Raw genomic sequence first — 26,741 nt, forward strand, 5'->3', positions numbered from 1 at the left:
CCTCTAGGGATGTTTTAAGGTTAGGGGTATTTTGGTAATTTGATCATCTTTTAGTGATTTTTATCGTAAAGTTTCTTTTTATCTGAAAAATGATGATTTCTAAGCTTTTGGGATTATATTTTCCTAACGTAGCGTGGTTTCTACAGTTTTGTTCATTTGAGATACCTCATCTAAATTTCTGAAACATATCTAGCAACAAAATATAGCAATGGAATAATCATCCATCATTGGGAACCGTTGCGATCGGGTTGACGAGTTGATTAATCAGGCGAATGCAAAAATAGGGTGTCTACACTCGAGTGGAACACGTCAAAACCCACTCGGGGATGTGACTGGTTTTTTATGGAAAATAGAGAAAGAGAAAGGAAAACGAGAATCAAAGATGGTGAAGTCAAAGAGCTTGTTAACACCGACAACTTTCTCTTCTTTGTCGATGACCAACGAGTCTTCAAATTAAGGTGGTTGAAACCCTTAGGTTCTAAATCGTCTAAGTTGACTGGTCTGTGATGGGTTGGGGATTATAATGAAAATAAAAGAAAACTTATTCTTTTATATAATCCAAAATATCGAAACAAAATTGAAATTTGCTAACTTTTTTCTATGTTTGATGCTAGTTTGACTTTCTAGGCTCGAAAATTGATGAGTGAATACTCTATTCTTTATAATTTTTCATTTCAGACCTAATGGTGCATTCAGATTATTACAATTCTTGTTATAACAAAAATTCACTTTTTCTAACCCTAACTAATCCAAAAATTGAGAATTTTGTAACTTGTTCGTTCGAAATCGAATTTGAACGTGCTTATAGGCTAAAGTATGTTTTTCGGCCTTTTTTAAATAAATGGTGAAGTCAGATTTTATTAAAAGAGAACATAAAAAAATCCAAAAGTTTTACCCCAAGTTAAAATTTTCTCAAAATTCTACTATTTGATTTTTCTCGATATACAAATTAAAAACTCGGGGTATTACATGGAAACTTCAAGGTTTGAAAAGAAAATAATAATTCTTTGAAGGCCCTCTTATACATTCATAGTTCCAAAAATGAAAAATGAAAAACAACTATTACAAAGTCCCCTCCGACCCACGTTGGGGTTTCAGAATAAAATAAATATAAATCGTACCATTTTTATTTAATTTCTTTCTTAAATTTTTAACTCACCTATTTTATTCTCTAAGTCTCAAATACAAATCTCTTTCTCTCTTTCCAACTTAAGGCTACGTTTGTTTGTCAAAATATTGTATCTAAGGCATGATATAAGATATACTATCCATAAAAATCTTGTTTGTTTCACTTTTAATGAAAGATAAAAAGACTTTAACCTAAATCATTAAAGATTAGCTAGGCTCAAAAATTTGGAAAGAGAATCCTACCAAAACACTAGGGCCACGTTTGGATTGACTTCTCCAAGTACTTATGGTTCTTGCGGGGAGTTAGAAGCACTTTCACATATGTTTGGATTAAAAAGTATTTCACTAAGCAACTTTTGTGGGGAGTAATTTTGGTACTTTTCATAGAAGTACCTCAACATGTAATTCTCAAAATTGCTCTCGCTGGGAGCACCAAATTCTTGTCAATTTAACGTGTTGTTTCCATCTATGCCCCTAACTCAAATTTGAAAATTACACAATATATCCCCCTTCTATCTTTTTCTCATTTTGTGAAGGGGACAAACTCTAATGTTTTTCTTCTTCATTTTGTGAGAAGAGATAGGCCTCTTTCAGGGAGAGATTTTTATTTTGTCTTTAGAAATTGAAGCGAAGGATACCCTCATCTTCTTCTCCACTTTTACCATCAAAACGAGCAAAAAAACCTATCTGTTAGGGTAAGTTTCTATTCATTTTAATCATGTTTTTCTGGTTCTCTATATTGGGCTTTTAGATTTGTTTGACATCTATAGTACTTTATTTTATGGGATAGGTTTAATTCATGGTAGATGATCAAAACCCATATAGATTTATCCACTTTGATGTTAGTTTAGCTAACCCACTCTGTGGTATTTAAATAATCTATTCAAATTCCTGTGATTTAACCCTAATTTTTTCCCAATTTTTGCTCTTATGTTAAGTATGTTCCGTTTTATTCTTTTTATTTTTTTTATTAGAGTTTACAGTTCTATTTGTGAAACCCATTTGGGGAAACTTTATACCACTTTGATTACTAAAATACCCATGAAATAGTTTCAGCGTATATTTTCAATCTGGTGAGTTCTAGTGTTAAGAGATAGGTTTTGTAAAGATTCTTGTCTTGGGTAATTTGGGGCTTTGTTTTGCATGAAGTGGGCTACATTAATTTCTAGCTATTTGGAGATTATTTACTTTTTTCTCCAAAATCTAATTTGCTTTGCTTGTCAAATTTAGCTACACAATAAAAAAAAATAGAGTTGTCTGGACTATAGATTTTCTGTCTCTATAGATATTTCATGTCTCTTGTTTGAGTTCTCCCATATATTTCATAATTTCCTTTGCTGTGTAGGTTATACTATTAAATATTTATACTCTTTTTTTAACCAAAATGTTGATTCCCTATTTAGGGTCTATGTTTATGCTACCTTTTGCATCTTCTTATGCCCCTTTTTGATTTAGCAAATTTGGGTTTACTTCTTATTTTTATGAAAGATAATTTACTATGGAATTTGAGGAGAAAAATGTAGAAATTTTTTTTAAAGCTCATGAGTAGTTTAGATAAATAGTTTCAATCCAATTCTTTCATTAGAGACAATCCTCTTAAGTTGTGCATTGTTTCAACAAGCTTTTGAGGATTACACATCGAGATTGACCTATGGACGAGGGCTTCGAAAATGGTTGAGGCTTGTGTGGAAAGTGAAAATTTTTTATAAGGTAATCATGCTATTAACACTTTTTAAATGCTTTATGTCAGAGATATGCTCCTAATTTTCATTTTCTGGCATTGACAATTTTAGGTTATCATTCCTTAATAATTAAATTTATTTATTTTTATTTTTTTTGAACTTTGGTTAAATAATATAACTGCTACTATAGGTTAAATAACAGTATCATACCTTTGACCTTTGAAGTGCCTTGCCCCTTGCATCCACATCTAAATACATTGCATTCCCATGCTATGTTTTTTACCCAATTCTTCATAACATGGTGTAGACACCCCATTTTTGCATCCGCCTGACTTGGTGATCCGTAACCCAATTGCTGTGGATTCCTAATGATGAGCGCAAAAGAACTCGAAAGCTTGTGAGAAGTCTCCTTCCAATTCCCTCTATCTTCTAATTTTATTCTACTCTTTCTCCTTGACACGCGACATAGAATTACGCACGCTTAAGATCGCTACACCGTATACTCGATTTAGCAAACACGTACACTTAGGTTCGCTACACATTTGGATAACTTAGAGACCTCGCTACGCTAGGAAAACATAACCTCGAGACTTAGAAATAATCACGTTGCAATTGAAAGAAACTCCACACCAAAATTCACCCAAATAGACAAAAAAAAATGACGAAAATACCTCTTATGAATTTCGAACCTTCGAAAAGTCTCGAAAGTACCTTCATTGTACTCAGAATAGGATTTCAAGTCTAACAGGACTCAAATCGATGAAATCAAAGAAATTTATAAAAAAATCAAAAAATGACCAAAATGCCCCTCGTCCTACAAAGCCAACTTAGAAATCTTGATCCTTAGGAAAATATAATAAAAATTAAAATCAAATTAAAATTAAACAATTAAAACTTAAAATTTAATTTAAAATTAAATAATTAAAATCTAATCCAAAATTAAAAAATTAAAACTTAAAATTAAACAATTAAAATCTAATTCAAAATTAAAAAAATTAAAACTTAAAATTTAATTCAAAATTAAACAATTAAAATCTGATTCAAAAATTAAACAATTAATTTGAAAACTTTAAACCAAAATTTAATCAACCCATCAACGTTTAAATAAAAATCCAAGCAATCGATAATATTTAAATCAAACTCTAATGGACCAATTAACATGTAAATTAGAAGCGATCAACCTACCAAAAATAAAATCGACTAATCGACATTCAAATCAACCAATAAATTTTAAATTAAAATCCAAATCAACCAATCAACGTTCAAATTGAAATTAAGACAAACTAGCTAACGAATCAATCCAACCGATAAACTTAAACTAAAAAGCTATGCGATGCGTGGGATCACCTTTTCTATGAAGTCCAAAAAAGATTAGAAGTAAAATCTCTACCTTCCTAGGTTCGGTCAACAAAGTTAGCAAGAATAAACAAATAAAATCAAATAAAATCAAAAAAGAAGAAACAAATAAAAAAGCAAGTAAAAGAAAACATCAAAAAGGAAAGAAAGAGAAAGAATAGAGGAGGAAAAAAATTAGAAATTATTGTCTATTAAAGGAACCATACGTCCTCTTGAGAAAGGGGGAGGCTTTCTTTGGGAAAGAAGGGAGGACATTGGCTGATTCTTGAAAGAAAAAAAGGATAAGTCTGATGATTTTTGGAAGCAACAAAAGGGCTTCTTCTCCATTGACTCTCTAACTCCTTGCAACGTCCCTCTCTCAGCCCTCATCTCCCTCACATTCTACCCTTCCCTTTGTCAGATTTTTTTTCTTTTGGTTGCACCAACACCCTTACTCCATTGCTGCCAGCAACACTTTCGTCCCTTGCTGCACCTCTTTACCCTCTTCATTGATTACGCACAAACTTCCAATCACCTTCCTTTGCTATCCATCATAAACCTCTCCCTTCACCATATATACAGCAGCAACCCTTCATCATTCTTCTCTCAATCATCACCCCTCTGCCTCACCCTCATTTCATGACCTTCTCCAAATACTCAGACGACCACTCTTATGCCCTCTCTATCTAAAAGGAAAAACAACAAAGTAGGAGAAAAAATACAAATCAAAGCCAAAGAGGAAAGAATCAGAAAAATAAGAGAAGAAAGAGAGAGAAGTGGAAGTAGCACACCTCAGTCGTGCTCTCCCTTTGTAGTTCATTCTTCCTCACGTGCTATCATCCAAAATCTTCTCTCCTTTTTTTACACCCCAACGTAGCAGCACCTTGCTGCCCTTTCTTCGTCTCCACTAAGTCAGCAACCCCACTGTCCATTACAGCCCCATTAATAGTCTCACACGCCCTCTCCATCATCACTATTTCAGCCTCCATTTATAGTCCTTACGGTAGCCCCAAATACCCCCTCCTTCATCACGTGTTGCAGCCCTATTCACTTAGCTTCAGCCTGTAAAACAGCCCCTCCTTCACCTCCTTTCTTCCCTTCTCATACGGACAGCAGCAATTTTAGCTTGCTCATTCTTATCATACTCATAGCAGCCCCATCATGGACCCCACTCATATTACGTTCTCAAGGCTCCTTTGATCCCGGTTCTACTCAAGGTTTTTTCGAGTCATCCACGTTCCTCTAGAGAAGCCGAGCTTTCGAGTTCTTTGAAGGAATCACAATAACCAAGGATTTGGAGGGACTTCTGATCTTAATAATCAAGGTATGCCTTTATGTGTTTTAAACGTGGCATCAATTTGATTGCTGATTTTTATTTTGAATTTTCTTATTCGACTTAGTTTGCTATAATGATCATATTAATTTTCGTTTTGATTGAGCATTCATGTCTGCACTCTTAGTCTATGCGTGAAGCTTACACACATTAACTTAATTTGGAATATTAATGCTGGAATTCTTGGAAACCTTAATTAAGTGCATGTTTCATATTTGTGAAATCAAGATAAAGACCAAGTTTGTTAATGAAATTAACATGTGGGCTAAGTCGTTGATTTTTTGTGCACATTGGGAATTCAAAATTGGATCTTTCGATAAAATGGACATTGAATTGATTCACTGATTTGTGTGAGTATGGGAATTTCAAAATTGAATTTTTAATAAAGTGGCCATGTGAGTCAACTCACTGATTTGTGTGAGTATGGGAATTTCAAAAGTGATTTATCAATAAAGTGGCCACGTGAGTCAACTCACTGATTTGTGTAAGTATGAGAATTTCAAAATTGAATTTTTAATAAAGTTGCCACATGAGTCAACTCACTGATTTGTATGTGTGTGGGAATTTCAAGAATCATTTTGTTTAATAAAGTTGTCACGTGAGTCAACCCACTGATTTGCATGTGCATTGGAATTTCAAAATTGATTTTTAATAAAGTTGCCACGTGAATTAACTCACTGATTTCTATGTACATTGGAATTTCAAAATCCCTTTTTTTAATAAAACGAGTCGAGGTAACTCAATTATTTGGGGTGTGCATTGGGGGTTTAAAGCCGGATTTTGTTTATACAAAAGGATTTGAGTTAATTCACTAATTTGGGGCGTACATTAGGGGTTTATAGCCAGATTTTGTTTATACAAAAGGATTTGAGTTGACTCATTGATCTTGTGGACATAGGATTATGCGAAATACGAAGAATTCACGTGGCAAAATAGATTCTTGGTAGTTCACAATTTCCTAATTTTGGAGATTTATGGGTTTTTCATTGATTTGGTGATTTTTTCTAAAATCATGATTTTCTATTTCTGAAAAATTAATGTTTGTAAATGTCTAATTTGGGAAACCCAATAATGATAATTCTCTAATTTGGAAAATCCTTTAGCAAATTTCTAATTTGGGACTCTCTTATTTGAAAATTTCTATTTCGAGAAGATTATTTTTCTAAGTTTCCAATTTGGTAGCTTTTCATATTTTTATAATCTCCCAATTTAGGAAATTTCTAATTTTTAGTTTAGAAATTTCATGGATTCCCAAATTAGAAGTTTCATATTCCCAATTTTTCATTTTAGAAAGCTTTCACAAATTCCTATTTTAGTCGATTTGGAAAATCTTCACATTTTTGGATTTGTAATTGAAATGTTGCCATGTGGACTCTGAAGCATAGACAGGAATTAAAGCTTTTTCAAATATTTCCATCTTTATGCGAAATTCGAGAAATTATATGATATTTTGGAAATATTGGCCTTGAGATTCGTTTAACACATTCGATATAATTTGATGATGATGGTGACGATGATTGGACCATAATCTTGCTTTTAGTCTCTACCCGTTGACCGTAGGACAGTTTGGATCATAGTAGAAATCGATCATTTTGATTGGGCAGATTCGGTGCCTAACACCTTCTGAAACCCGTAATCTGACCCCTTACCCATTTCTCTGATCCGTGGACCGACCCGATCCATTTTGGAGTTATTTTTGGTTCCTAGACCTAAACTAGGTGGCGACTCCTTATTCCCTAAAAGTCCCCAATTTACTAATCGGACCCCTATCCACAATTTGGTGGAAAACGGGTCGAGACGATTTTAGTTGCGACTCTACTGGGGATTTTAGGGTCAAACTTGACTCGATCCAAGACTATCCTTTGGCTGACTTTTACTCCAGTTAACCCAGTTGACTCAATGAGACTATTAGATTAGGTTAGATTTTGTCCTTTCTTTCATTGGATTGTGATTGGATGTAATCAATTATTGTTTTCATTGTGATTGGTTTGATGATGTGATGTATGTGACTTGTATGGTTGGATATTCTCGAAAATGCCCCGGGCGCACTTTGTCCCTACGCACACACTCACGAGCATGCATATTCATGTTTGCATCATTACATGTCTCTATAAACCTCGTAGCCGGATCTAAGCTAACCTGGTCCTTCGGGACACGGGGGATGACAGTGAACGCTACAACTTCAGTACAGTATCTTCGGGTATATCAAACTTGAGTACCACGTACTACTTGACTAAGTAAAACTGAGATAGTATATCGGTATTTCGGGCTGAAGTGACCTAAGCTTTGTCCTAACCTAGCCTCAATCATATAGTAACCTTAGAACCTTGAACTTAAACCGGTCCCATTAGGCCATGACTCGAATCGACCATAAGTGCTCCCGGGTTGCTCCATTTAATCTAACCAAAAGGTAAGTGGGCGGACCGATCCACACCGTTCAAATTAAACCTGCAATATCGGTCCGACCCAATTGATAAAATGCACCAATCAATTTGAACCAATTAAATCAGTTGGCCCAGTTGGCAAATGGATCTAACCGAACAACATCAAACCAGTTGGACCAATTGGTTTTTTAGGTTCAAAGGCTCAACTTAATCCGTGCCAAAGAGAGGCAATTAGGTGGTCGAACTAATTAGTCTGACCTAAGGTTCAACCCCAACTAGGGGTAGACCCGTAATTAATTTCCTTCACCCTTGTGGTCTTTATAAACTTATAATGCATCTGGACTCAATGTTTACAACCGGACTTGGGCTAACTCATGTCAAATTCTTTTTATCATGTGGTTAAGAATCCAACCTTCCGAGTCAATAGTTGATCCTGATTTACTTCTAATTAGGTAATAATTGCTCCTAGGTGTTCTAAACCAACTATGCCACTTTGGGTCTGTGAAAAGAGTTGTCTCGCCAGAGTACCTTTGTCAAGCCCAAGTAGTCAATCATTGCCACAAGAAGAACCAAGTATCATGGATGAAGTAACACTCCGTCAGATTTTGGATTTCTTTCAAGCGTAGATTATTGCTCCTGTCCAGACACAAATTGAGGCCTTGAAAACTGAAAAGAGAAAAGATAAAGTTATAGAACTCAGGGCGTATTTGACCTGGTTGAAGATTTTGAAGAAGATCAAGTGCCTATTGACCTTGTATTAGCTCATCGAATAACTCAAGTAGAAACTGCATTGAAGAATATCAAGGACCCTGACGATCTCGCACTTGGATTAGGGGCAATGACATTATTTTCTACAGTCCGTCTGTCAGAAGAGTTTACAATACCAGATATGGATAAATTTGATGGAACAGGATGCCCTAGGACTCATTTGAAAATATATATCGGCATCATGCAGTCTCAGGGTCTGAGTGAAGAACAGATGGCCCAACTTTTTCAGAGAACCCTTACAGGTCCTGCCTTACGCTAGTTAATGTCACTGGACTCATCTCGAGTAAGAATATGGCACGAATTGATGAAAGAGTTCATTGGTTGATATTCCTTTAACACGGACATTGAACTCACAAGAAGAGATCTAGAAAAGACTAAGCAGAAGCCCGGGGAAACCTTCACAGAATTCATTGCTCAATGGAGAGCTAAAGCCGCTCAGTTATGGGATCGACCTCAAGAAAAAAAGCAAGTTAAGATCATCCTCAGGAATCTTACTCCCAATTACGCCAAGTACTTGATGCCTCAATACTTGCCTACCTTTCAATCCCTTCTTGAAGTCGGAAACCAAGTCGAGGATGCCTACTTTTCAAGACTCTTTGGTAACTCGTCCGAGTCAAAATCCAAACACTTTAAACCCAGTGCAAATTCCTTACAAGTGACCAACACCTCTTTTGCCCTAGCTCCTCAATCCTCACAAGCCAAGCCTAGGAGACAATTCTCTAATCTCGGGATGTCCCTTAGTGTTGCCTATCAAAAATTGATGAAAAGGGGACTGTTGACACCGTTACAACCTAAGCAATTGCCTAACCCTCTCCCTCCAAACATGGACAATGGGCAATTCTGTGAATTCCATCAAATGCCCCGCCATGTTCTTGATAGGTGCATTACCCTCCGTCATGCTATCCAAGACCTTATTGAACAAGGAAAAGTTACCATACCCGCTCCTACCGCGCCTAATGTCAAAATTAACTCTTTGCCTACCTTTTAAAATCAACCCCCTCCTACTCTGAATCTAATATCCATGTCCAAACCCGATTCAGTTGACCCAGCTTCTTTTATCTGCTTGATTGGTCTTGATAGTGCATCTTTATTATGCCAGAATAGGTCCATCTGCCCTGAGACAGTGACAGAATTGAAAAGCAAAGAGAGTATTGAAGCAATGTGTTATCCGACATCAAACAAGCTTAAATTAGAACATGAAGGTATGGCAAAAACGAACGAGCCTGAATCATCCCTTGTGAAGATATCTAAAGTGGCATAGACCCCAACGTTGTGCCTTTCCATTCAGAGTCATATCCATTTTTGAGTTTTTGCTTAAGTGTCAATTGCGTCAGTCTTTAAATTCAATTGGTCAGTTCTATTGTGTTAGGATTTATTAATTTTTAACTTTTAGTCAAATTGGTAGGTCTATGCCTTTTTATTCCAATAAAGTAAAGAAGCTTTTGATTATCATGCGTGCAATAATAATGTGAACATAAAATCTAACATGAAGAATGACTCAGAGCTCACTAATTGAACTTGATAAATATTGGAATAGGAGAGTATACTCAAGAAGTGCAAACTGGTACTACATTATCCTCAAAAGAACATGAGAAAATGATGAACTCATTTAAGAGATTCTACAGTATTCTCAGATGGCCTTATGAGGATATGTTAAATGCGAACACCATTTTACCTTTCATCAGAACGAATTGCACCAAAATGGACCAGGACTTACAGTCGAGAGTGAACTTCAAAGTCAAAGATCATCAAGAATGATGTAGTTGAAACCATCGACAAAGGTACCAAGATTCGTAGGAAATGATCCATCATAAATGACAAAAGATTTTCTCGGAGTCCTAGAAAAACTGAATAGTCAAATGCAGAAAACTTAGTCATATTCAATTTTACAAAAGAAGATTGAAGGTGGTTCATTCTCAAAAGAAGATCTCATTCAACAAAGCAACCAAGATACCAGGTTCCTAGGATCTTGACCAAATTAAGTAACTTTCACTAAAGGAAGCCTTCTTCGGTCGAACCATTTGCTTATCTTACCAAGAAAAATGTAACCTTCTCTAGCCTCTCGCAGCCTTAACAAAAAAAAATTAAATAAATTCAATAACCTTTTTCTTCATAAACCATACCAACTAACCTTGGGAGGGAAATCTTGTATGAACTACATTTTGACATGATCCCAAGAGAGAAAAGAAAGATTTGGGGTACGTAGGCAACCTGAGAAGTTACTTCAGGCCCGGTCACAACAAAAAAATAAAATATACATTCTCTCAAGGAAAGTGTCATCGAAAGGAAAAACTCCCTATTGAAATGTGCAAAAGAAAATAGTACCAAACAATGGGCATTAGAAAAAAAGAATCAAAAGAATTGAAGGAAAAGATAAGAAACCCAAACTAGGGGCATTGAAAAAAAGAAGAATAAAAAAAATGATGACAAAAAAATGCCTAACTAGGGGCATTAGAAGGAGAGAGACTCAAAAGAGTTATCAAAAAGGGATAATGCCATACTAGGGGCATTTTGGGAAGTTGAGCCTTATACCCTTTCTTTCTGAACCATATCCTAAACCCACCTATTAAGTCCTCCTGAATGTTAATTGATTTGGTTAAGGTCCAGAGAACCAAAGGTTATCAAGTTAAGTATCCGAGATCATCAAAAAGAAAGAAGTCCGCTAAGTTGAAAATTCGAAAGGACGACTTAGGCAAGGCAAAAGTTAGGACATAACAAAAAAAAAAAAAAAAAAAAAAAGCAAGCCTACTAGGGTTGAAAACCTGAAAAGGCAACCTAGGTAAAAATCAAGGCATCTTCAGAAAAAGAAAAACAAAGCCCGCTAGATTGAAACCTGAAGAGGTGATCTAGGCAAAAATTAGGGCATCGTCAAATGGAAGGAAAGATCCCACCGAGAAAGAGAAAGTCAGAAAAAAAGCTTACCCAGAAGCTGGAAGATGTAGAAAATCGTTCAAGTTAGAATATTCATTCTTCAGTTGAGAGCTCATAGTTGACAGTGACAATGTTGAAGTCGAAGAAACTCAGAAGCTTTTCATTTGAACATTGCAAGATCTTTAGTAGTGTCTGCCAATGAGAAATGTAGAATCATTGACCACTTTAAAGTGGAATATCTTATATTTTGATATTTTTCAAAGTTCAGCTGAAGCATTTTTCAAAAAGAAGAATTCGAAAGAAAATGATCAATTCCTTATTGCACATATGATAATCTTAAGAGTCTTAAACATTTAAAGGAAGGTCGTTTTTTCTATCTGTCAAAGTCCGTAACTTCTCATCCACTTTCCAAGTGTAATCCATTCTATCAGTTCATAGTCAAGTTCCAGATAGGGGCATTTTTGAGAATAATTTTGATTCTAAAATTTTGCATTCTTGATCCCATGATCAAAAAGAAAAATCTTATTCAAAAGCTTAAAGGTCCAGCGAAGCCCAATCATAATTATGAATCCAGATGCATGATAAGCCAATAAAAGGCCAATCTCTCAATCGTTGAGTTCGATAATACTGAATCTTTAAATGATCTAAGCCTGAGAAGCGTGACTCCATTGAGTTCGAGTCCGAGAAACGAGGCTCCAACTCCTTTGAATTATAAAATGAGTTAACGGGATTGTTTAAGTTCCTACGAACCCAAGCCCGAGAAGCGTGGCTCCAACAAGTTTGAGTCTGAGAAACGAGACTCTAACCTTTTTTGAATCATAAAATGAATTAACAGGATTGTTTAAGCTCCTACAAACCTTAGCCCGAGAAGCGTGACTCTAACAGTTTGAGTTCGATAGGCAAGGCTCCAACTGTGACAGGATTATTTAAGTTCTTGTGAACCTTAGCCAGAGTCTGAGAAATGAGACTCCAACTTTTTTTGGATCATAGAATGAATTAACAGGATTGTTTAAGTTCCTATAAACCTTAGTTTGAGTTCGAGAAGCAAGACTCCAACATCTACAGGATTGTTTAAGTTCCTGTAAACCTTAATTCGAGTCCGATAAACGAGACTCCAACATTAACAGGATTGTTTAAGTTCCTATAAACCTCAGTTCGAGTCCGAGAAACGAGACTCCAACCATTTGAAATAAGATTTTTTAAGTTCCTACAAACCTCAATCCGAGAAACGTGGCTCCAATAAACTTGGGTCTGATGAGCGAGACTCAAATTTTTGTGAACTCTGAAAAAAAAAAAAAAAAAATTCAATAGGATTTAATGAAGTTCTTACATCACCTGATTCTGATAATGTTATGATTTTAATTATCTCGTTGTTTAGAATTCCATAATTTAATATCATATGAGTGTTTTTATTGTATATGTGCATTTCAATCTAAATCATCATCGTCAGCGAGAGAAGATCTCTAGGACCTAACATTTGTTGTTATCGAGGAAGGTTTAATCTCAATGATTCAACAGACTATTCTGTGAGCATCACAACATTGCACACACGTGCACTTTTACATAAGTCAAGGAGAACTTTTCAATTCGAGGATTTGACAACTTTAGTCCAGGGAGAACTTACCTTCAAGGATCTGGACACCCCGATGAACTACCAAATCAAGCTAAAAAAATGAAATGTCATTGACTTTGGCATTCGGATGTCGCACTATCTATCAAAATAGATTTGACATCTAGTTTGCTTCCACCCTATGCCAAAGAGGGGCATCTGTAGACACCCCATTTTTGCATCCGCCTGACTTGGTGATCCGTCACCCGGTTGCTATGGATTCCTAATGATGAGCGTAAAAGAACTCGAAAGCTTGTGAGAAGTCTCCTTCCAATTCCCTCTATGTTCTAATTTTATTCTACTCTTTCTCCTTGACACGCGACATAGAATTACGCACGCTTAAGATCGCTACACCGTATACTCGACTTAGCAAGCACGTACGCTTAGGTTCGTTACACATTTGGATAACTTAGAGACCTCGCTACGCAAGGAAAATATAACCTCGAGACTTAGAAATAATTACATTGCAATTGAAAGAAACTCAACGCCAAAATTCACCCAAATGGACAAAAAAAAAATGACAAAAATATCTCTTATGAATTTTGGACCTTCGAAAAGTCTCGAAAGTACCTTCATTGTACTCAGAATAGGATTTCGAGTCTAACAGGACTCAAATCGATGAAATCAAAGAAATTTATAAAAAAATCAAAAAATAACCAAAATGCCCCTCGACCTCTAAACCCAACTTAGAAATCTCGATCCTTAGGAAAATATAACAAAAATTAAAATCAAATTAAAATTAAACAATTAAAACTTAAAATTTAATTTAAAATTAAACAGTTAAAATCTAATCCAAAATTAAAAAATTAAAACTTAAAATTAAACAATTAAAATCTAATTCAAAATTAAAAAATTAAAACTTAAAATTTATTTCAAAATTAAACAATTAAAATCTGATTCAAAATTAAACAATTAATTTGAAAACTTTAAACCAAAATTTAATCAACCCATCAACGTTTAAATAAAAATCCAAGCAATCGATAATATTTAAATCAAACTCTAATGGACCAATCAACATGTAAATTAAAAGCGATCAACCAACCAAAAATAAAATCGACTAATCGACATTCAAATCAACCAATAAATTTTAAATTAAAATCCAAATCAACCAATCAACGTTCAAATTGAAATTAAAACAAACTAGCCAACGAATCAATCTAACCGATAAATTTAAACTAAAAACCTATGCCATGCATGGGATCACCTTCTCTATGAAGCCCAAAAAAGATTAGAAGTAAAATCTCTACCTTCCTAGGTTCGGTCAACAAAGTTAGCAAGAATAAACAAATAAAATCAAATAAAATCAAAAAAGAAGAAACAAATATAAAAGCAAGTAAAAGAAAACATCAAAAAGGAAATAAAGAGAAATAATAGAGGAGGAAAAAAATTAGAAATTATTGTCTATTAAAGGAACCATACGTCCTCTTGAGAAAGGGGGAGGCTTTCTTTTGGAAAGAAGGGTGCACATTGGCTGATTCTTCAAAGAAAAAAAGGAGAAGTCTGACGATTTTTGGAAGCAACAAAAGGGCTTCTTCTCCATTGACTCTCTAACTCCTTGCAACGTCCCTCTCTCAGCCCTCATCTCCTCACATTCTACCCTTCCCTTTGTCAGATTTCTTTTCTTTTGGTTGCACCAACACCCTTACTCCATTGCTGCCAGCAACACTCTCGTCCCTTGCTGCACCTCTTTACCCTCTTCATTGATTACGCACAGACTTCCAATCACCTTCCTTTGCTATCCATCATAAACCTCTCCCTTCACCATATATACAGTAGCTACCCTTCATCATTCTTCTCTCAATCATCACCCCTCTGCCTCACCCTCATTTCATGACCTTCTCCAAATACTCAGACGACCACTCTTATGCCCTCTCTATCTAAAAGGAAAACAACAAAGAAGGAGAAAAAATACAAATCAAAGCCAAAGAGGAAAGAATCAGAAAAACAAGAGAAGAAAGAGAGAGAAGTGGAAGGAGCACACTTTAGTCGTGCTCTCCCTTTGTAGTTCATTCTTCCTCACGTGCTATCATCAAACATCTTCTCTCCCTTTTTTTACACCCCAACGTAGCAGCACCTTGCTGCCTTTTCTTGCTCTCCACTAAATCAGCAACCCCACTGTCCATTATAGCCCCATTAATAGTCCCACATGCCCTCTCCATCAGCACTATTTCAGCCTCCATTTATAGTCCTTACGGCAGCCCCAAATACCCCCTCCTTCATCACATGTTTCAGCCCTATTCACTTAGCTTCAGCCTGTAAAACAGCCCCTCCTTCACCTCCTCTCTTCCCTTCTCATATGAACAGCAGCCATTTTAGCTTGCTCATTCTTATCATACTCATAGCAGCCCCATCACGGACACCTCTCATATTGTGTTCTCAAGGCTCCTTTGATCCCGGTTCTACTCAAGATTTTTTCGAGTCATCATTACCACGTTCCTCTAGAGAAGTCGAGCTTTCGAGTTCTTTGAAGGAATCACAATAACCAAGGATTTGGAGGGACTTCTGTTCTTAATAATCAAGGTATGCCTTTATGTGTTTTAAACGTGGCATCAATTTGATTGCTGATTTTTATTTTGAATTTTCTTATTCGACTTAGTTTGCTATAATGTTCATATTAATTATCATTTTGATTGAGCATTCATGTCCACTCTTAGTCTATGCGTGAAGCTTACACACATTAACTTAATTTGGAATATTAATGCTGGAATTTTTGGAAACCTTAATTAAGTGCATGTTTCATATTTGTGAAATCAAGATAAAAACCAAGTTTGTTAATGAAATTAACACGTGGGCTAAGTCGTTGATTTTTTGTGCACATTGGGAATTCAAAATTGGATCTTTCGATAAAATGGACATTGAATTGATTCACTGATTTGTGTGAGTATGGGAATTTCAAAATTGAATTTTTAATAAAGTGGCCATATGAGTCAACTCACTGATTTGTGTGAGTATGGGAATTTCAAAAGTGATTTATCAATAAAGTGGCCACGTGAGTCAACTCACTGATTTGTGTGAGTATGGGAATTTCAAAATTGAATTTTTAATAAAGTTGCCACATGAGTCAACTCACTGATTTGTATGTGTGTGGGAATTTCAAGAATCATTTTGTTTAATAAAGTTGTCACGTGAGTCAACCCACTGATTTGCATGTGCATTGGAATTTCAAAATTGATTTTTAATAAAGTTGCCACGTGAGTTAACTAACTGATTTCTATGCACATTGGAATTTCAAAATCAATTTTTTTAATAAAATGAGTCGTGGTAACTCACTGATTTGGGGTGTGCATTGGGGGTTTAAAGTCGGATTTTGTTTATACAAAAGGATTTGAGTTAATTCATTGATTTGGGGCGTACATTAGGGGTTTAAAGCCGGATTTTATTTATACAAAAGGATTTGAGTTGACTCATTGATCTTATGGACATAGGATTATGCGAAATACGAAGAATTCACGTGAAAAAATAGATTCTTTCAAGTTCACAATTTGCTAATTTTAGAGATTTATGAGTTTTTCATTGATTTGGTGATTTTTTCTACAACCATGATTTTCTATTTCTGCAAAATTAATGTTTGTAAATGTCTAATTTGGGAAACCCAATAATGATAATTCTCTAATTTGGAAAATCCTTTAGCAAATTTCTAATTTGGGACTCGCATATTTGAAAATTTCTATTTCGAGAAGATTATTTTTCTAAGTTTCCAATTTGGTAGCTTCTCATATTTTTATAATCTCCCAATTTAGGAAATTTCTAATTTTTAGTTTAGAAATTTCATGGATTCCCAAATTAGAAGTTTCATATTCCCAATTTTCCATTTTAGAAAGTTTTCACAATTCCTAGTTTAGTCGATTTGAAAAATCTTCACATTTTTGGATTTGTAATTGAAATATTGCCATGTGTACTTTGAAGCATAGACCGAAATTAAGGCTTTTTCAAATATTTCCATCTTTATGCGAAATTCGAGAAATTATATGATATTTGGGGAATATTGGCCTTCAGATTTGTTTAACACATTCGATAGAATTGATGATGATGGTGACGATGGTTGGACTATAATCTTGACTTTAATCTCTACCCGTTGACCGTAGGACAGTTTGGATCGTAGTAGAGACCGATCATCTCAATCGGGCGGGTTCGGTACCTAACACCTTCCGAAACCCGTAATCTGACCCCTTACCCATTTCTCTAATCCGTGGACCGACCCGATCCATTTTGGAGTTATTTTTGGTTCCTAGACCTAAACTAGGTGGCGACTCCTTATTCCCTAAAAGTCCCCAATTTACTAATCGGACCCCTATCCACAATTTGGTGAAAAACGGGTCGAGGCGATTTCATATGGAAAAAAGTGTGTTGTGTTCCTATTGGGGAGGAGCCACCTAATCGGTGATCTCAAAGTTTAAATCCATTGATGTTGGTATGGTACCAAATCTTTTTATAATTACGTCCATCTTCAACCATCCACATAACATATTAATGTTACTTGGACACTTCCATTGGGAAGCTGAGGCCCCAAGTTATACGAGACCCAGAATTAAGGATCTGATGTGATATGTGGACTATTTGAGTCAAGCGAATTGATCATTGCCCACTCATACTCTTTATATCAATTTTTCATGCATTTTCTTCTATATTTAAATGCATTTTCTACGATTTCGATGCTGACCATTGATTATTATTATTATCTCAAAATGGTAGATTTTTAATTTATCTAGGTAGATTTGCATCATAGATTCAATTATTTCATCCCAATTTGATTTGTAGGTTTCTGATTTTTTTCCCCATTAGTGATATTAATAGTGCATTAGTATGAATGCATTTTTGTTTCTACGAAGTTATGTTATGTTATTTATTTATTAATTTAGATTTTTCTTTCACATTTTTGTTTTTTATTTATTTGTTTTTCATTTCAAGATGTCTTCTGAACCAACAAATATGAACAAGGACAAGCAAGTTACAACACAAAATGACAAAGATAAAGCAAATTGGATCCCGTATTTACACAAGAACTTTATTGAAGTATGTACTGAAGCAGTAGCTTAAGGTCGTAAGAATGGGCCCACTTTAGACAAGTTAGGATGGAAGTTTTATTGAAATAAATTTCTCAAAAGAATGGTATATAAATTCGAACAAAAACAATTCAAAAACTATTAGAACAAAACAAAATTAGATTGGAAGACTTGATCCAATCTAATGAGTGTAACTAGAATCAATTGGAGCATCTATTCTATTATCATGAGTGATGAATGGTGGATTTGACTAAGAAATGATAATAAATATTTTTTAATATATTTAGTTTCATTTTTTTTATAAAGATATCAATAAATATCTATTAATAATATTCATCAATTTTTTACAACAACATCCTAGAGATAATAAGTTTCATTATAAGGCATTGGAACATAGAGATGCATTGGATAAGTTATTGCTGATGATGTTGATACCCTAAATACACTTCAACGACATAGGAAAATATACTTTCAACCATCCCGTTGATGATATTGATAAGTCACTAAGAGATTACCACATAGAAGGCCATCAATAAGTGAGGATTTTAGATCAAAATGTAAAAAATGAGAAAAATCTAATTTCTTGGAAGTTGAATTTAATTGTTTGGTGGATCTTTTTCCATCAAAGATTCATCGAGATGAACTTCCAAAAGAGCAAAAAAAAAGCATAATCCTAGTAAATGCCTGATACTTCTTAATGAATATGAGGTCCTTCTAGGTAGCAATTGATATTGTCATGCGGATCCAAGTTCCTAGAGTGTAGATTTTAAGAATGCCTTCTATAACATATCGACAAATGATACTCTCCTAACATACCTTGATTTCGAATATCATTGCTATCGTAGTGATCAATAGAGGATGGTATAGTTGTTTTCATGGCTTGATCTTTTATGAATTTTTTTTTGTGAACTATGTAGTTAGTAAAATAATGTTTGTTTCATAGATTATGGTTTGGATTTCTTCTATGTGGATTATGTCTATATTTGCTTGTGATTTATAGATTGTCGATAATGTTTTATAGATTATGGTTTGATTGTTAAAAATATTTGTTTTGATATTCTATGTGATTGTTTAGAGATTGATTATATTTATGTGATTATTTATATGAAATATTGAATGATATTTTTTTTATATTAATAATGTAAATAGAAAACAAGTTGGATTATTCAGATTTAGACGATGAGATTATATGTATAGCTACACTTGCTGCAACTTCTTATTACCATACGACTCGTAAAAATAAATTAGTTCGACAAGTCAAGACTACTTATAATTTTACTGTACAAAATTATATGAATTATATGAATTATATTTTGTTTGGGAATAATGCAATATGTCATGAAAAATTTTGAATGGAAACACATGTATTTGAGAAATTATGCAAAACTCTACATGAAGAAGTGGGTTTCGAAAGAACAAAGAACATTTATTTGAAAGTATTTTTAGGAATGTTTCTAAGGATATTGAGATAAAATGAGGGCATGAGAAATGTTGGTAATCGATTTTAACATTTCGAAGAAACTGTAAGTAGACACTTTCCTAGAATCTTGAAAGTTGTCTTTAAATTGTGCAAAACTCTCATTGTGCCTTGTTCTTTAGATGAGATCCCTCATAAATGTGGCGCCTCTCCAAACACTAACACAGATCCCAAGGTTACCCTGAGGCACTAGGTGGCACCTCGAAATTTTGGCATAGTCTCCTTTGTTTATGTTAGTATTCCATGGAACACAAAAGCTAATAAACCAATGTCCAACCAATCTTAAATATATCATGTGCCAAGAGTATACAAAGTACGGAAGATGGTAAATTAAGAACAGCATAAGGTTAGATCAGAATTACGCAAAATGGTAAGCTATACAGGATTACAAAAGAGAACTTATCCTTACTTTAATACAGTCCTATCACTTGGCCTAAAACATTATGTACACCTCCCCTCCTAAAACGAACAGACTCGTAAGGGAAGTAGTCCCAATGCTCACCGGATAGTGGACTCTGATCGTTAGTATGACCCACCAGATGATCCTCGCTCGCTGGCTTTACGAGTGCCTTTCTAACTACAGGTTCTGAAGCCAAAAAAATAGGACATAAAGGGTGAGTAACAATTGTTACCCAATAGGTCCACAAATAATTCCTACTAATAACTTCTCCTAACGTGATCGAGTAATCATATTGAAACATTTTAAAACATGCAAGCTTTACAAATTAAACTACGATTAACTGATACATATAGCCAGAGATGAGCAACTAAACATTTTAAAATTTCACATAACATCAGTCATCTATACTTAGTATACATTTTCATTTGTATGCAAATATAATTGACTGCATTGAAATAATGGACATGCTTTTCAGTTTATAATTCAAAATATAACTATAGGTACATATTATACAATGGTGGAGTAATGGAATTAGAGAGTTGGGATTCATGACTGGATCACTCCCAGTCAGGACATGATGTTACAACATAAATCTGGCTTTTAGTTCCTGATTTTGTGCCTGGTCGCTGTGTTTACCATACGGGTAACCATTTATCCGGCTCAGGTGGGCTGTTTGTCGTGACCGTAAGTAATGGGTCTCTTTTCGATGTGTCAGAACGTTCGATTACTAGTAGATTGTTAGTGATCATTGACCGATTATCTTCGTCTATGCCTAGCAGGTGTACGTGTGATTCCCAAAATAAACAACTCCATTCGTGTACGACTACCTTTACAATACACGTTCACTGGTAAAGATAGAAAGGAATGGACCCGAATTCTAGTTGTGACTCCACTCTTATACATGTCCCATACCACGTATGAGTTTGGTGGTACCTACCGTACATCCTAGGATAGTACACTACTCCGAATGATATGACGCACTATCCTTTTAAGCATTCACAGACTCTTTAACAGCTCACAATATAGCTACATATATATATATAACTTTTCTTTAAAAATAAAAGAGAAATTAGCTTAACAAGGTTGAAAATGGATATCTAGTTTCTTACCATGCAACTGTGGCCACCCGGCCTAAGATAAATAACACTACTCAGAGCCTTTGCGCCAACATAATTTAAATAAACATGCAACCATTCATTACACCTGGATATCCCTTCACCAACCTACACACAACATACAATGTAAAATGCAGACATCACCCCCCGGGTGTGATTCTGACATTTTACCGATTTATCATTTTCACATTCTTTCGACATTTTTACTTTTCATCTTTTCAAATCCAAACCTTTCTTTTTTCAAAATTTCAAATTCACTTTGATTTTTCAATCGAAGTACTATCGATTTTTTGTTAAAACGGGATCCTAATGGTACACGAAGGCAAATTGCCAAAATTGGAAAAACTGGTGAAAATTTGGTTAAGTGTCAGAAACTCAAATTTTCAAATTTTTCGAAATTAAAAACGGGTTTTTGGAAGTGAAAGCCTTGAACATGAGATTCAACACCATATAATTTTTATAATCTAATTCAAAGTAACGCGAAAGATGTTAACTTTTAAAAATTTGTTGAAAACGTCGAAATTTACGTTTTGTTCTTGAAACCAAAATTCAGATTTTAATCATTTGAGATTTGGATCTTGAAATTCTTTTCATTGTTTCCAAATGGGGTTCATAAAAGAACATTTACTTAAATGTTTTTAATGAAGTGAAGGGTGGGAAAGCATGTATGAGGCATGAGGAACATAACCACAAAACCAGAAAGTAATTTTGAATTCAATTTTGCCGGTGGAACCGACAAAATGGCCTTCGACAGGTGTCGATGGCACCGACACCTCCTGCAGACAACACTGAACTATTCACGAAATTTTGGTTTTTCGATTTATTTTTTGGGTTTTTTCTTCAGTTCTTCGAACCCTTCGACCCACTCATGAATTTGTTGTTAAATATTGATAAAAACATATCAAATCTCTAATTCTAACATGAATTTAAACATCCAACACAAGATTTCTATGATTTATAGTGATCACATATATTCAATAAAAGTTTATAAATGCATATTTTGAAATCTAAGGTTACTACTAAGAATCAAAAGTCCCCTACCGAAGTTTGTAGAAGCCAAAGGTGGTGAGCTTGTACAAAGGATCAGGGTTCGACGATACGAGAGACAAGTTTAGACTGACTTGGGTGCAAAATGAACGAGTTGGTCATGAAACCCTTGATGAATTTTCCTCCCTCTTTCAACGATGGTGGAAAACTCCTCTCCGATGTTGGATGGCCTCCAAGTGGGTAGACTAAAACCCTCATGCTGTTTCTGGTGATAGGTCATGAGAAAGAAATGAAAATGATGGTTTAATGGGGTAAGAACGTGGAGTTTGTCGATGCCGACGATTTTTCCTTCTTCATCGACGATCAATATGGGTTGATCGCGATGAAGGTTGGTGAGGATGGGTTGAAACCCTAGAATAGAGAAAGAACTAATTTGGGGTTCTTTAGAGAAGAAGATAAAGAAATGAATTAAAAGAAAGTTAACTTTCTATTATAACAAGGCTGAGGGCATCTTTGAAATTTTTATTTATTTTTATTCATTTTGATGGTTGACGACAACTTGACTCTCCGGACTCGAAATTCGATGGATGAATATTCCATTTCAAATAATTTTTCACTACGAAACTAATGTGGTCATCGAATTTTCCTGAATCTCATTTTTACAAAAATTTACCTTTCTAGGTCCTACTTGACACAAAATTCGAGAATTTTATAACTTTTCCAACCGAACTCGAATTCGATCTTAGTTTTGAAATTTTTATATTTTTATTCCTTTTGATGGTTGACAACAACTTGACTCTCCAGACTCAAAATTCGATGGATGAATATTCCATTTCGAATAATTTTTTACTACGGAACTAATGGTGTCATCGAATTTTCCTGAATCTCATTTTTACAAAAATTACCTTTCTAGGTCCCACTTGACACAAAATTCGAGAATTTTATAACTTTTCCATCCGAACTCGAATTCGAACTTGCTTATAGGCTAATATATATATTTTGACCTTTTTAAATCTAATGGTGAAGTCAATTTTCATTGAAAATGAACTTAACAATACTCGAGTACTTTAATCTAAGTTTTTCTTTAGAATTTTCTCACAATTTCATTATCAAGTTCCCTCGAGATACGAGTTAAAAATTTGAGGTATTATAATAAAATTCGCACAAATCAAAGATTCTAGTATTTTTTTAAGGTAAATTTAAAGTTAAATTCATAAAAATTTATAAAATTTAATCTTTAATCTAAAATTTTACACAATATGAATGATTGTGTGGGAGCGATTGATAAAACTCACATTTGGGCACACGTTCCACTAATAGATCAACTTTAATATTTAGGTCGAAAGGGTATAATCCAAAATGTAATAGATGTATGCTTTTTCGATATGTTCTTCACATATGTAGTTGTTGGTTAAGACGGACAAGCAAATGACGTGAATGAGTTCTTGAAAATCGTAAACAATCCCAATTCGGGATTTCTTCACCCTCTGTTAGGTTGGTATTCAAAATTTTATTTATAAGCATATTCAATATACGTTATGTATTTAAAATAATGAATATATTATTCATTTGTAGGTAAATATTACTTGATTGACTCTGGCTATCTATTAATGAACGGGTACATGACATCATATAGGGGGTGTCTGCTATCATTTATAAGACTTTTGGAGCGATGCATGGCAAAATGAGAAGAAATCATTATTTAACCATTTTCATTTTTCATTGCACACTGTTATAGAGAGGGTTTTGGGGTATGAAAAGCAAGATAGATAATGTTTAGGGACATGCACACATACGTCATTGATACACAGAGAAACATCGTCATTACTTGCATGAGACTGTACAATTTCATTCGAAACGAAGCTTTGACAGATGTTGAGTTGCCCTATACGACAAAGTAAATTATATAGATGAAGTCATCCCTAGGAGTTTAGATAAATCTGGACCCTCGAGACGTTCACAACGAGAAAAACATATAGAAATAAAACATAAGAGAGAAGTCATGGTTGAAGCTATAAAATAAGTTTATGATTGACGTGACATAATTATATAATTTTATGGCTTAGAAGTTACTATTATCTAAAATTTTTATATATTTGGGTGAATTCAGTATGTTTTTACTATATGAACATCTTTATTTATTGATAAGACGATCACATGTATATTTTGTTGAGCGATGTCTTCTTTTCATTTTACATTTATTGGTGTGATTATTACAATTTATTATGATTTTTATTACTTTTGTAGACAAGAAATGGGTTTGCATACTTCTAACACAAAAAGTAATAAAGGTAGATAATTCTGTAGGTGTCCATCATGGAAGGTAATTAATAATTTGCATTAATTTGTATCAGTCATAAATATGATATTACATATTTTAAATAAAATATATATATTTTTTCCATTTACAGAATTATAAAAATGGTTTCATATGGTTTGATGAAATCGAGAAGATTGATCAAGACGATAATAAGTATGCGAAGAAGAAAACAAAAACAAATATTTGAGGACGGGACTGGGTCTTATATGCATCAATAGGCTGCAATATATTATAGTTTATGATGATATTAGTTTTGTTGTCTTTGATAGTTGTAATGTTTTTATTAGGTAACTGTTTGTATTACAAAACATGTTATTCTTAGCAGAATATAGTTGACCATAACATATAGTAAGCAATGATTAGTTATGGACGTAATTTTTTTTCTTTATATAGTTTTATGTATGATGATATAGGTTTTCTTATTTGATAGTTGTCATATTTTTATATAAGTTTTATTTTTCATCTGTCCAATATTTAAAGGTGGTTCTGTCAATTGTTTATTTTAAAAGAAATATATTTTGAGTTTGAAATGATGTTATAATGTTTTTTATTGAATAAAAATAGTAACTATTTCTTTTTTGGAGCATAAGTTGTTGAGTTATAATGTTAAAAACAATAATTGTTACATTTAAGGGTATTCTGGATATTTTAACAGATCAAGAATAGTTCTCAAATACAAAACTCAATTAAAAGTACTCCTAATAGTACTTTTTAGAGCTTGCATCCAAACACAAAACTCTGTTAGAACTATTCTAGATAGTACTTCAAAAAGTACTTCTAGGAGTACTTATGTTGTAAGTATTTCTGGCTCTTGCATCCACACGGGGCCTAAGTTTCCTCTTTTCCACTTTAACTAAACTTCAATTTTCTTTAAAAGAAAAATAGAATTTTTTTCAATATGCCTCTCTCTTAACCACCTCAAGGTATATATATCTCTCACACACACACATATTTATAATGCTCAAATTTAGCTCTAAGTCTGAGCTCGGAAGATTAATCACCAAAACCTATCAACTTTCAAATTAAAATCAAATTATTTATATTGTTTTTCTTATATTTATTCGTCATCTCATCGACTTTTATAGTAGTTCATTACTTTCCCACTCTCTGATACCTTCCCCAATTGATTTATTTCAAGAAAATATATAAATTATTTCAAGTCCACCCCAATTCTTCAGACAACCTTTCTCTTATAAGCTCCAGGTGTGGCGCCCCACCAAACGCTAACACAAATTCCCATGTCAGATCTTGAGGTACTAGTTGGCACGTCGAAATTTCGGCATGGTCTCCTTTGTTTATGTTAGCATTCCAAGGCGTTCAACATGTACCTGATAAACGACATACAATCCTGTATAAATACATACAAAATATAATAGTAGCGGAAGCCTATATACATCTAATAACGTACAAAAGATCAAAGTGTGGAAGAATAACTAGAATACATGATTATACAAATATTCCTCACTCTAACAAAAATCCTAATGCTCAGAACAAAATCTATAATACTTTTGGACAAATCGACACCACTAGGGGATATAGCCCCAGTACTCACTAGGTAACAGACTCTGATCATCTATCTGACCCACCAGATGATCCTCACTCGTTGGTTTTACGCCAACCTCGCCAACTGCAGGCTCTGAAGCTAAAAAAATAGAGAAGGAATGGGTGAGTAACAATGGTTACCCAGTAAGAAAGTAAACAATTTCTACCCATAACCTCTCCTAACATGAACGAATAAACATACTGAATCATTTTAAAATATGCAAAATTTTACAGAAGAAACTACGATTAACTGGTACATATAGCTAGGGGTGCAACTTAATTCGGTTCAAACCGAGAACCGAACCAAACCGTGAGATTTGGATAGGTTTGGTTCAATTTAGATTGAATTCGGTTCGGTTTCGGATTAAAAAAATAAAAAACCGATGAATTCGGTTCGGTTCTCGGTTTAGATAATATAAAAAATCGAACCAAACCGAAAATCGAATTAATTAATTTAAAATAAAATATTATATATATTATATATATATTTTTATTTTTTAATTTTTTTTTATACAATCTCATTCGTTCGTCTCTCTCATCTCTCTCTCATCTCTACGCTCTCTCTCTTATCTCTCTCTCGTCTCTACGATCCATCGCTAGTGGTTGCTAGTGCCACCAACTGTTTTCTCTCTCTCTCTCCCGTCTCTGCGCTCTCTCTCCCGTCTTTGCAATCCGCTGCCAGCGGCTGCCAGTGCCAACCGCTCGTCTCTCTCTCTGTGACCTGCTGCCAGCAGCTGCCAACGCTCCTCTCTCTCTCTCTCTCTGTGACCTGGATCGGTGATCTGCG

General features: G+C 34.4%; 1 long non-coding RNA gene across 1 annotated transcript; it reads left to right on the top strand.

The window, feature by feature from the left end:
- Positions 1–1,458: 1,458 nt before the first annotated feature.
- Positions 1,459–24,882, top strand: LOC147388061 (uncharacterized). Its single transcript, XR_015171337.1, has 4 exons — positions 1,459–1,823; positions 2,750–2,838; positions 24,340–24,415; positions 24,504–24,882. It is a non-coding gene; the product is annotated as an uncharacterized LOC147388061 (long non-coding RNA).
- The last annotated feature ends 1,859 nt before the right edge of the window (positions 24,883–26,741 follow it).

Source organism: Akebia trifoliata, chromosome 13 (genome assembly GCF_017979445.1).
Source record: "Akebia trifoliata isolate Shusen 1 chromosome 13, ASM1797944v1, whole genome shotgun sequence".
NCBI classification, from domain to species: Eukaryota; Viridiplantae; Streptophyta; class Magnoliopsida; order Ranunculales; family Lardizabalaceae; genus Akebia; species Akebia trifoliata.